Source organism: Balaenoptera ricei, chromosome 17, assembly GCF_028023285.1.
Source record: "Balaenoptera ricei isolate mBalRic1 chromosome 17, mBalRic1.hap2, whole genome shotgun sequence".
NCBI classification, from domain to species: Eukaryota; Metazoa; Chordata; class Mammalia; order Artiodactyla; family Balaenopteridae; genus Balaenoptera; species Balaenoptera ricei.
In genome coordinates, this window is record NC_082655.1 from 7,323,689 (window position 1) to 7,335,964 (window position 12,276).

The 12,276-nt window shown below is 43.8% G+C and overlaps 1 protein-coding gene across 8 annotated transcripts in view; it reads left to right on the plus strand.

The window, feature by feature from the left end:
• ZFAT (zinc finger and AT-hook domain containing) overlaps positions 1-12,276 on the plus strand; it is a 271,720-nt gene that overhangs the window by 71,401 nt on the left and 188,043 nt on the right. For 6 of the 8 annotated variants that reach the window (XM_059902251.1, XM_059902247.1, XM_059902248.1 and 3 more), the window contains one exon: positions 11,108-11,158. The exons of 1 other annotated variant lie outside the window; for it this stretch is intronic. The gene's annotated coding sequence lies outside the window, so the exon portion shown is untranslated. Of the gene's footprint in view, positions 1-8,721; positions 8,765-11,107; positions 11,159-12,276 lie in introns of those variants that run through there. One more of the 8 variants, XM_059902254.1, reaches the window with a different exon arrangement.

Consider the following 12,276-nt stretch of genomic DNA (forward strand, 5'->3'; position numbering starts at 1 on the left):
ACATTGGTCCACCAGAGACCTCCCAGCCCCACATAATATCAAACGGCAAAAGCTCTCCCAGAGATCTCATCTCAACGCTATGACCCAGCTCCACTCAACAACCAGCAAGCTCCAGTGCTGGACACCTTATGCCAAACAACTAGCAAGACACGAACACAACCCCACCCATTAGCAGAGAGGCTGTGTTTCTATTTCAGTGTTAAACATCAACTGTGTGACCTTGGCTGAATCACCTAACCCCTTTTCTAGCTCTGAAATTCTACAGCTCTACCGTGAGGGAACATATTACCCGATGAGCTATAATGGCACAATCCACTAATGTCTTAACTAGTGCCAAGTATCTGGTTCTCTTTCTTTCCAGTATTTGTTTCCAGGGAAGATAAGCACAGTTCTGCTCAGCCATCATCACACTGTTTAGGTTCCTATTTCTCATCCTGCTCATGGGAGATAATGGATGATTTGTCCTGAAGCATGTAGTTCATTTAACAGCTCAAATCCTCTTCCTCCTTTACCCTGCTTCCCCAGGTACCACGTTGTTCTGTGCTTCATTATAAAACACATCCTTCTTTCCACTGTATTGACCCCAAGTATTTCATCAATTCACTTGTGTCACTGAAAGCCAAGTGTTTATTCAGGCTGGCTACAAACAAAGGCTACCCTGTGAGGTTGTGACTGCAGTCAAGCTGACCAGATTACCTTTCACAAGATGGGTTGTTTTTTATTTGTAAAATGGCAGTATCTTTTGTAGACATGATACGTCGGTGGCACATAATTGCACCAACCTAACAAATAGTCTGTGGTCATCTTTATCTGTATTTACTCCTAGTTTTGTCCATCTTTTGTCACTGTATTTACAGAGTTGTACTATCGTGTAGTTATAATTTTATATTTTGTTTATTTGACCTACTTCAAAGGTTTTTCCATTCTGTTAACCTGGACTTCGCTGGTTTAATTGTCACTTTATATTAGCAAGAATTTATTGGTTCACTCAACAAACATTTACTTAATAACTACTTAAGTATTCCTTTGTGGATTTCTCCCAGTTTTTATTATGGTAAATAATGTGATAAACGTCTTTGTGTACCTACTTCTCTTGATCTTCTGGTTTATTTTCTTAGGATAAATTCCCCAAAGTGGGATCATTAGGATGAACATTTTTATAGTTCTTAAAGCTAACAGCCAAGCATGTGTGACTATATCATTGACTCTATTTTTTCATGCTCCCAATCATTCAGGAGATAAAATCCCTACTGTTTTGTAAATGCGGGACCCCCACCCCACCCCCAAACTGGCTTTTGCCTGTCTCTCTCCCTCATTTCTCAACACTCCTCAATTTTGCATTTCCCTCGCTTCCACCCATACAAAATGTACATAGATTTTTATGTGCAGGATACCTTGTTTTGAACATATTCCTGCTACCATAGGTGCTGTACTGGAGCAGAATGCTGGACAAATGGCCAAATAGTCATTATAAAACTTTATCCTCTTTGCTCAGAGCTATGGACTGAATTGTGTCTCCCAAAATTCATAGGCTGAAACCTTAACCCCCAGTGTGATTGTATTTGGAGATGGGGCCCTTGAGAGGTGATTACTTTAAAAAAAAATTTTTTTTTATTGGAGTATAACTGCTTTACAATGTTGTGTTAGTTTCTGCTGTACAGTGAAGTGAATCAGCTATATGTATACATATATCCCCTCCCTGTTGGACCTCCCTCCCCCCACCCCATTCCCACCCAGCTAGGTCATCACAGAGCACTGAGCTGAGCTCCCTGTGCTATACAGCTAGTTCCCACTATTTTACACATAGTAGTGTATTTATGTCAAACCTAATCTCCCAATTCATCCTACCCTCCCCTTCCCCCTCTGTGTCCACATGTCCATTCTCTACATCTGCGTTTCTATTCCTGCCCTGCGAATAGGTTCGTCTGTACCATTTTTCTAGATTCCACATATATGCGTTAATATACGATACTTGTTTTTCTCTTTCTGACTTAGTTCACTCTGTATGACCTCATGGAGCGCAATATCAAAAAAGCAAACAACCCAATTAAAAAATGGGCGGAAGACCTAAATAGACATTTCACCAAAGAAGACATGCAGATGGCCAAGAGGCACATGAAAAGCTGCTCAACATCACTAATTATTAGAGAAATGCAAATCAAAACTACAATGAGGTATCGCCTCACAGCGGTTAGAATGGGCATCATCAGAAAATCTACAAACAATAAATGCTGGAAAGGGTATGGAGAAAAGGGAACCCTCTTGCACTGTTGGTGGGAATGTAAATTGATACAGCCTCTGTGGAGAATAGTATAGAGAAGCCTTAAAAAACTAAAAATAGAACTACCATATGATGGGGCCTTTGGGAGGTGATTACTTTTAGATGAGGTCATGAGGATGGGGTCCTCATCATGGGATAGTGTCCTTATAAGGAGAGAACAAAGATCTCTCCCTGTCTCTCTGTCTCTCTGTGTCATGTGAGGACACAGCAAGAACACGGCCATCGGTAGAATATAGAGGGGACTCCTGGGGTGCAGAAGAGTCAGTGTCTTGGCCCAGGGGTGATTGCATGGGTGCTCACTTTACAATAATTTATTCAACTCTATACGTACATTTTATGCTTTGTGTACATAACGTATTTTAAACTTCAAAATGCTTTAAAAAAACTACCTCAAATCCCAGATTTTTTAAGATGCAATGAAATATGATATTATAGTAAAGTGGACAAATTTAACTATCCAAACACACCAGGCATATTCATTGTCAGAAATAAGCTTTGATCATTGTCATCCACCTTTCATTAATTCTGGACTTCATCCAGACTGAAGCCCAAGCGGCTTTCAACCAGCACCAGAGACCAGAGATGCTTCAGACTAATTTACATTTCCTTTGGTTTACTCAGAGCCTAATATAATGATGATGCCTCATTATGATAAAAAAGGAATTAAAAGCACAAAATTCCAGGGCCCCAGAAAGAGTGCGGAAAAGATTATCTCAAAATAAGAAGTAAAACGAGTGGCCTAGATTCCATCCCTGCTGACCTGGAGGCTGTGATTTACCTGATTTGGTTCTTCACAGTTGTAAGTTCCATAAATGTATTTCACAAGCTTGGTATATTTAGCTGTCTTTTGGAGGTATGTGTGTTATAAATAATAGTAGTCGGAAACCTTGTTAGGACTTTGCCGATTTGGTGTTTTGGAGAAGTGTTGAATTTTTTAGAAAATCTATTAGGAAAAATATTCATTTAAGCCAATTATTTACATGAATGAAATTTCAGAAAGAATGCTTAAGCACGGTTTCCAAACAGTCTAATGATCTTTAGAAAAGTGAAGAAGGTATACTCCAGGAACAAATTATAATAGCATCAATCCTCTAAAAGCAGTAGGCTATGAATGTTAGCACATGGTTTGTGATCGTTAGTAATGATTAAAAATCAGCATGGTTTTTCTCGGGAAATTTTTTCTCGTTAGTCTTATTTCCATTTTTAAGATAGTTACTAGGTTCATGGATAAAGAGAATGTCACAGACATACCACATCTCAGTGTTCACAAGGCATGGGTGCTGGTTCAATTAAGAAGTTAATGTTTTTTAAAAGCTGTCAGGTTACTAAAATTGTCATGCCAACCTCAAAGAACTCAATGCTTCAGCCTGCCCATATAACACTTGATAAATATCTGGATTAAGAGGAAGAAAACGTACTTATCAACTGTACATGTGACCCAGAACTGGAAGAAGAGTTTATACCTTGCACTGCAGACTCACACGTAGAAGGGTTTAAACGTGTTCCAAAAGAGGACTGAAACTATTGAAAAACAGTAGGTTAGAAAAAGTTCAGCAACACAAGGTTAGGATTGAGACAATCTGACTTGACATCAGTGTAGTTGGGAAAGACCCAAAGTTTTAGCCAAGTGCAGTCTACATTTGAGCCAACAATGTGATGTGGCCACGTGCAAAGCTAATGTGATTTTAGGCTGTATTAATACAAGCATAGTGTCCACATCAGGTGGGTGATGGTCTCACAGTGTTCTAGACTCACTAGACAGAGCAGAAATACTCTTCAATTTGGAGTGTCTCATTTTGAGAGGGAAATGATAAACCAAGAAATGAGCAGAGGACAAGTGGGATTATGGATGATCTGGAAATCAAGCCATGTGAGAAGACCTGAGAATATTTCACCTTAGAGGGAACCTGGGAGCCGTCTTTAAATATTTGGATGGCTATCAGAAGGAGGAAGTTCTTTTCATTGGTTGGTTGGTTGCTTTTCCAACGTGCTGCAAAGGGTAGAATTCAGAGAAATTTCATAGAATGGTAGATTTCAGATTAAGAAAGAACTTCTACAGTTTGGGCCAATGCAACATGGAAGGGGCATCCCTGTGAAGTATTGGGCACAAGGGACCCAGAAGAGCACATGCACAGGGACCGAGGTAAGAACGAGGGATAATACCTCATGAATGGTAACCGGCAAGGGCTTGGGAACCATACAGACCTGCCATCAATCCTATCTTTCTATACTTAATAGCTCTGTGACTTTGAGCAAGTTACTTAACCTCTCTGAGCTTTGGTTTCCTTATTTATAAAATAGGAATAGTAACATACTCGTCTCACAGGGCTTTATTTTTAATTGAAATGTAGTTGATTTACAATGTGTTAATTTCTGCTGCACAGCAAAGTGATTTTTATATATATATTATACATACATATATTATTTTTTTAATATTCTTTTCCATTATGTTTCATCACCGAATATTGAATATAGGTCCCTGTGCTATACAGTAGGACCTTGTTGTATATCCATTTTCTATATAATTCACAGAACTTTTTTGATGATTAAATAAAACAATGCTCTTATTGATAACCCTTGTGGAAATTACTTCAGTGGAATCTTAGGTCCTCAAACCTGCAAGGCAGAAAGATTTTTATCCCCTGATAAAATCTCCTTTGCCTAGAAATCACGTTTGCCTATGGTGAATTTTTCTATAAAAATTGGGAGTACTTGGCACTTTTACTATCCAAATTAGGCAAAAAAAGTTGTGATTTCATGTTATCATCAGCCCCCATTTTTGCCATTTCTGTCCTGGAGACAGTAACAGGTTCAAAGCCATCTTTCACACTTACATCGACCCTCTCCTTGCTGGAATATTTGCTCAGCTGTAGACTCAGGGCAGAATCTTTCTGCATCCATGTCCATAGCCAGGCAAGCTTGGCAGATTGCACAACCTCTCGCAGCACAGTACAAGAGCAATGCAGGTGACACCCGGACATGACTTGGTATTGCATGTCATGGAGGAATTAAAATAGGGAGATGTGCTAGGCAGAATCCCAAAGTGGCTCAAGACTCTTGACCCCTGGTGTATATCCTTGCACAGTCCCCTTCCCTGGAGTGTGAATAGGATGGGTTTCATTTTGGTTATTAGGTAAAATGAGGAAGAGGTTTGGTAGATACAGTGAAGGTCCCAAACCAGCTGTCTTTGAGTTACTCCAAAGGAAGTTTATCTTGAGCGAGTCTGACCAAATCGGGTGAGCCCTTTAAAGGGACCTGGTACTTCATAAGGAAGAGATTTAAAGTACAAAAGATTCTCCTGCTGGCTTTGAAGAATTAGTCTGCCACATGAGCCGGCCTAGCGAGGGAGCAACGTGACAAGGAACTGTAGGCTTCTAGGAACTGCGAGTGGGCCCCAGCCAACAGCCAGCAAGAAAATGGGGGTCTCAACCACACAATCACAAGGAACTGACTCCTGTCAACAACGAGTGAGCTTAGCGTAAGACCCCGAACCTCAGATGGGACCCCAGCCCAGATGACACCTTGATTCTAGCCTGGTGAGACCCTGACCAGGGAACCCAGTTAACCCATGCCCAGACTTCTGACCCACAGAAAGTGTGAGATAATAGATGTGTACAGCTTTAAGTCTCTAAATGCGCAGTAATATGTTTTGCAATAACTACAGGCAATGGAAAGTGTGTACAGGAGTGAGAAACCCATTTGGCCATCCCTGTCATTTTCTCTTGAGAGCCTGCATTTTCTATGGCATTGCAGTAAAAAAATCAATGTCCTTCTTTGCTCAGAAGGGAAAGGAAGTGTAAATTTTGGCAGAGCCTCGTGGAGATATAGCTCCCCAGGTGCTTGGTGAGTAGAAAGAAGTAGATAAGTGGGTTCTATTATCTTCACTATCCTGCGGAGGCCAAGGAGGAGAAGCAGGCTCTGAGGTCTAGACCCACATACCTCCCTACCAGTCTAGATCTGGAAGCTTCTGGGTCCAGAGCTAAGAAGAGAGGTCCAGACTGAATATGGCTTTAGGAGGCATCTGCATATGGATGGTAATGAATCTGCAGTGAATGTCTCCATTGCCAGAAAGATTGTGAATGGTGAGAACAGAAGATGTGGGAAAGAATCCTGGAAAACACCTACACTTACATTTAAGAAACAGCCAGAAAGGAGCAGACTGGCAAAGCCAACTGAAGTGGAGCCGTGCAGGGGCAGGGAGGAAATGGGGAGGGTGTGATGTCACAAGAGCCAAGGAAGAGAGGAGAGAAAAAGGGAGGGTCAGAAGAACTAAACATGGCGGAGAGGCAGGTACAGTGGAGACCTGAGAAGGGCTTATTCAACTTAAGGTTGACGAGGTTGTCAGAGATCTTGGCCAGCGCAGTTTCAGAGGAGTATTGGGGCAGGAGCCAGAGCAAGGTGATGTGACAGGTAAGTACAGTACGGAGTAAGGATGGAGCATCATTCTTTCAAGAACTTTGTCTGGGGCTTCCCTGGTGGTGCAGTGGATAAGAATCCGCCTGCCAATGCAGGGGACACGGGTTCGAGCCCTGGTCTGGGAAGATCCCACATGCCACGGAGCAACTAAGCCCGTGTGCCACAACTACTGAGCCCATGTGCCACAACTACTGAAGCCCACGTGCCTAGAGCCAGTGCTCTGCAACAAGAGAAGCCACCGCAATGAGAAGCCCGCGCACCGCAACGAAGAGTAGCCCCTGCTCGCCGCAACTAGAGAAAGCCCGCGTGCAGCAACGAAGACCCAATGCAGCCAAAAATAAATAAAATTAAATCTTTTAAAAAAAAAAAAAAGGGAGGGACAGGAGGAGGAGGACGGTGAGGGACTGTGTTTGGGGGGAGCAAGAATTGGTTTGAATTCTGATGGGAAAGAGTCAATATAGATGGAGAAGGCTTCCACCAAGAAGGACTTTTGTTCCCTAAGCCCAGGTCTTTTACAATATCTGCAAGCCTTTTGAGACGATGGGGGAGAATTTGGGATTGGTAAAGGGATAGGTGGGCTTTAAATTGTTTCTAGAGCCACATTTCTGTTCTTGTGAAGACTTGATTTGTAAGACAGTACAGTTGTTTTTAATTCCTCAAAAAAAAAAACTGGGCTGCAACTTGAATGAAATAAGGTGCTTACCCACTCATCCAACTACATTATCTGAAATTTACTTCTTTGTATCAGAGAGAAGGTCTTCAACTAAGATGGAAATCAAAAGAAAAAAAATAGAAACATAACATATTTTTCTCTTATGTATTTATAAACTTTCCAGAGCACCTACTGTGTGTAAGGCCCTGGCTGCGTTGGATACTGTAGTTGGGGAGGGGTGGAGAAAGGTTGCAATTCGAGGTTAATAATTTTCCACCCTATTCTTAGAAACATCTTCAAAGCCATGCTAACAGGTTGGCTCTGGTAGATAAGGTGCCATCAACCCTTGCCTCTGATGTTGTTCGGTACTCAGTCTTCTAGACATTGTTCCACTAATTGGCTTCCCAGAGCTGCTTGCTTGGCTCTGCCATGAGGTGATTAACAGGCTGTGCTGATGCGGCTCCCAGCCCTCCCGAGGGGTAGCATGTGAGCTGGAGCCCTTGGAAAGCTGGGGGCCGGAGAGGGTCCTTCCTAAGGCCAGAGCATCCCATGGTTCCGGAGGCCTGAGGCTAAATTCCATGCAAGGGGCCCTTGGGCTTTATTTTTTCTCTGCGTTGACCTATCCTGGGAAAGACTTGGGACAAAGTACCGTTGTTTAGCTTGTGGACACAAGAAACAAACAAAAAGGCATGGCTAAGAAGGGAACGGGGCATTCTAAGCTTGGGCTTCTCAAACTATCTGTATAAAGGTTTGTTTTGTTTAATTTCTTGGTGTAGACTCACTTCCAGTCATTGGACCCGTAACACATTGTTCATGGACATGCCTTGGTTCAACCACCTGGCTTTGGTCAATTTCTTCCTTTAATAGTGATGCTAATTTGGATGCCTTACCTGTGCCCGGGAGTTAGGGGTGGTCAACCATGTTTACCGTCAGAGCCCAATGAGCTCAGGTCAGAGCCTTCATTCCAGAGACTCTGTCTCACCCCCCTTCCAGTGGGTTTCCAGGGAAACAGGCCCCCAGACAAGGATTTGAGTGCTAGGAGATTATTGGGAAATGACCCCAGAAAGAACTGTTAAGAGATTGGGAAAATGAAATGAGGCAGGGAAGGAGTCACTAAGAGGGGGCATGATAAGCAAGTCATCATGGGGGCAACTGGCCTTGGTCCTGCTGGGGGAAGTTCTGAGAAATCGGGGAACACTCACCTTGAAGTCAGGCCACTCAGGGCACAGGGTTTGGTGTTAATGCAAAGCTGCCATGCACGGGTTGAGAGCTGCTGGTGGTAATCCTTCCTCACTTCCTGCCTGCAGGCTCTAGTGTGCAGAGAGCTTCCAGGCAAGGACGGGCAGGGAGCTCGGGCTGGAACAGCTGGCCAAGGACAGGGAGCCAGCAGCCTGTGCTACGCGTGCAGCCTCCAGGTGCAGTGCCATCATGCCCGCGTTTTCCCCTTGCTCCGTGCCCATCGCATTGTTTGGAACTATGCATTTCCTTGTTTCTTTCATAGCATCTAGGACCTAGACTGTGAGCTCCTCTAAGGCAGAGGCTGTTCCCCGATCTCTGATCCTCATCGTGGGGTGTGGTCTTTAGTACCCAGAAGATGAGGAATGCATGCCTCTGACCCTCACAACACCCCAGGGTGGAATTGCCCTTATCCCCATTTTATAGAAGAAGAAACCGAGGCTCTGACAGTGCTGTGACCTGCACAAGGTTACATAGCTAACCAGTGGCAGACTCAGATCTCCCAATTCCAAATCCTGGCTCTTCTTGTCTGATTACAGCTACCTAGAATTTTCATCTCCATTCCTTACCCCCATGCTACCCTAACATGCACACACCTACACACACTTTTGACTCCCAATCTGTATATACTTGATACCTTTTTTTTTTTTTTTTTTTGGAACCAGGCATGGCTTTCTTGACAGAAGAGAAGCCATTTTTCGCCTAAGCCATTTTGTGATCTAAGCCTGGCCACAGTGCTTGCCCTGGAACAGGTCTCAGTAATTCATGATCTTAAGGGAACAAAAGAATTCAGGAACAAACTGTTACCAGGCAAGAGAAGTAACAACAGCAAAGATAATGTATCAGTTGTGAAGACTCCCAATCTGTTTCAATGGTATGGTAAAGATTAGCCTGAAGCGCTCAACCCCAGATCAACTGGAACCTAAGAGGTGATGATGTTGACCTTTTCTGACCCTCCTGACTTCAGTCAACTAAAGCTCTGACTCTGTTGACAGCCCAGCCTCCTTCATGGACATGCGTGTACCCTTAGCTTAAGACTTCCCCAATACAGCTGTTTGGAGAGACAGTGCTTTGGGAAAGCTCCCCGATATTGTCCTCACTTGCTGCAAGTAATAAATCCTTCCTTCTCCTGCGATTTGGCTTGACACCCACCAAGAGGTGAACCCAGTTTTCGGGTAACAAGAATATTCTTGATAGATATTTACAGGTTGCAGACCCGGCCGGGGTCTATGGAGTTGTCCATCTTGAGGCCGTTCAGGATGGCCCCCAATGGACTTCACAGTATAAAAGGAAGGGAAGGAGAGTGGCTTCAGCTCTATCCCCCTCAAGCTCACCGTGAACTGTCCCCTGGAGTCATACCCACCCTGTACCTCCTGAAGGTGTTTTTGATTTTGGTGACTCTTAGCAGGCTCAGCTGTGCCTGTTGGCTTTTTTCCTGGAAGGACTTTTTTTTTTTTGAATTTTTGAATTTTATTTTGTTTATTTTTTTATACAGCAGGTTCTTATTAGTTATCTATTTTATACATATCAGTGTATACATGTCAATCCCAATCTCCCAATTCATCCCACCACCACCCCCCTGCTGCCACTTTCCCCTCTTGGTGTCCATACGTTTGTTCTCTGCATCTGTGTCTCTATTTCTGCCCTGCAAACTGGTTCATCTGTACCATTTTTCTAGGTTCCACATATATGCGTAAATATACGCTATTTGGTTTTCTCTTTCCGGCCCTGGAAGGACTTCTGAAGCTTGCTTCTGAGCGCAGGCCCTGTGCCTGGTCCCACCACTCTCTCCATCGCCCGGCTCTCCTGCCACACTGGGCTTCTGGGAATTCCTCAACCAATGTCTTGCTGTCCCCATCCTGGGGACTTTGCACATGCTATTCCCTCTGCCTGGAAAGCTGTTCCCTTGCTTCTGCCTAATCACCTGTACCGCCTCCCACTGGTCAGCTCTGGTGTCTTCCCGAGGCAAGACTTCTTGCTCTGCGTCCTTGCCTCCTTCACCCTCCACGCCTGAGTGAGCCCTCTTACACTCACTCACCTGGAAACTATGCTACTTTCCCCCTGGCAATTATTCCAGCTTAAAAGTGGACACTATTTATTGGCATCATCTGTGGGCAGGACAACTTCCCCTTTTAGAGTCTAAATTCCCTGAGAAGAAGGAACAATGTCTGGTTTTGCTCAGCACTTCATCTCCAGCTCAGAGTTGGTGTTCAAATATTTGGATTGCATGAATGGATTAATGATCAAATTAAAAGCTAATCCTCACCAGCGCCTCCCAAGATAACCATTATTAATCTCATTTTATAGATAAGGAGACAGAAACTCAGAAGGTTTGGGCTTGCCTAAGGCCAAACAGCTTTTGAGGATGACATCTCAGCATTTGGATTTAGAGCTGCCTGATTTCAACAGCTTGGGGACCTTGGGGAAGAAGCCTGGGCGGAGTCATTTAGGGAAATTTGAGTCCTACCTGTTTGTTTTCTTTGTTGATGCTCATGAAATTATTTAGTTCTCTGTGTTGATAGGAAACTGAGGTGCAAGCAACACTAGACTGGAGGAATGAAGATCATGACAAGGTGAGGCTCGGCCTTGGTCTGTCATGGGAATCAATGAAGGGGGCGCCAGGTGTTTACCATAACAGTTCTACCAAGAGACCTGAACAGCAACACAATGCAGAGCAATTTCCTTGCACAAAAATGGTTGTGTGTGTGTTTTGTTTTGTTTTGCTCTTTTATCTTGAGGGAACTGCATTCTTTGCTTGGATAATTGGTGGGATACAAAGTAAGCAGGCTGGGGACTTCCCTGGCGGTCCAGTGGTTAAGACTCTGCACTTCCAGTGCAGCGGGTGCGGGTTCGATCCCTGGTTGGGGAACTAAGATTCCACATGCCGCGTGGTGTGACCAAAAAAAAAAAAATAATAATAATAATAAAATAAATAAATACAAAGTAAGTAGGCAATTACTAGCCTAGGAGTTGAGGGATGGGGGCTCTGGGTGCAGCAGTGTCAGACTCCTCCTGTATCCACCACCCATCACCCTCGGTACATATATTGGCTGTCCGACCCCAGACCCATTCTGCCTGGAAACTAAAATGAATTAATCAGCCTCAGCCCCTCACTATCCTGCTCAGATTTACCCCACCTCCACCCCTGCCGCAGCTGGGCAGTCCCAACTTGCACGTGCAAAAAGAACCTAAATGTTGATCACTGAAAACCACGTGTCAGAAAGGGAGCTATTCCTTAAGGACTCGCTACTCTGTAGACACAGTCTTTGACACCTCCCGTGCCCCAGCATTTTGTATCTGTTTAACTTTGTTTATCCCCAAAGACTGAACACACAGAGCCCTGGCTTAAGTCTGAAGAGTTGTCCCTACTGGGCTTAACAAGCCGCTGCTTTTGACCAGCTTACTATGAGTGTCATTGCTTTCAGTGCCCCATTCCACTGATCTTCACAGAATAACATTATGGAAAGATCAATAGAACTATGTTTTTAAATTTAAAAAAAAGCTGTTCTAACAGCAAAACCTTTTTTTTTTTTTTTTCCAAGTGATATCTTACAGGGAGCCTCAGTATAGAGGTCAATGTGGGCAGAACTGCTGGTGTTGGAGGGTTTCAGGGTACCGGGAGGCCAGCCCAGGCCAATCCAGCTCTAGGGAGCAGTGGGAAAGCCATCACTCTCAAATAATCACTTGAGTC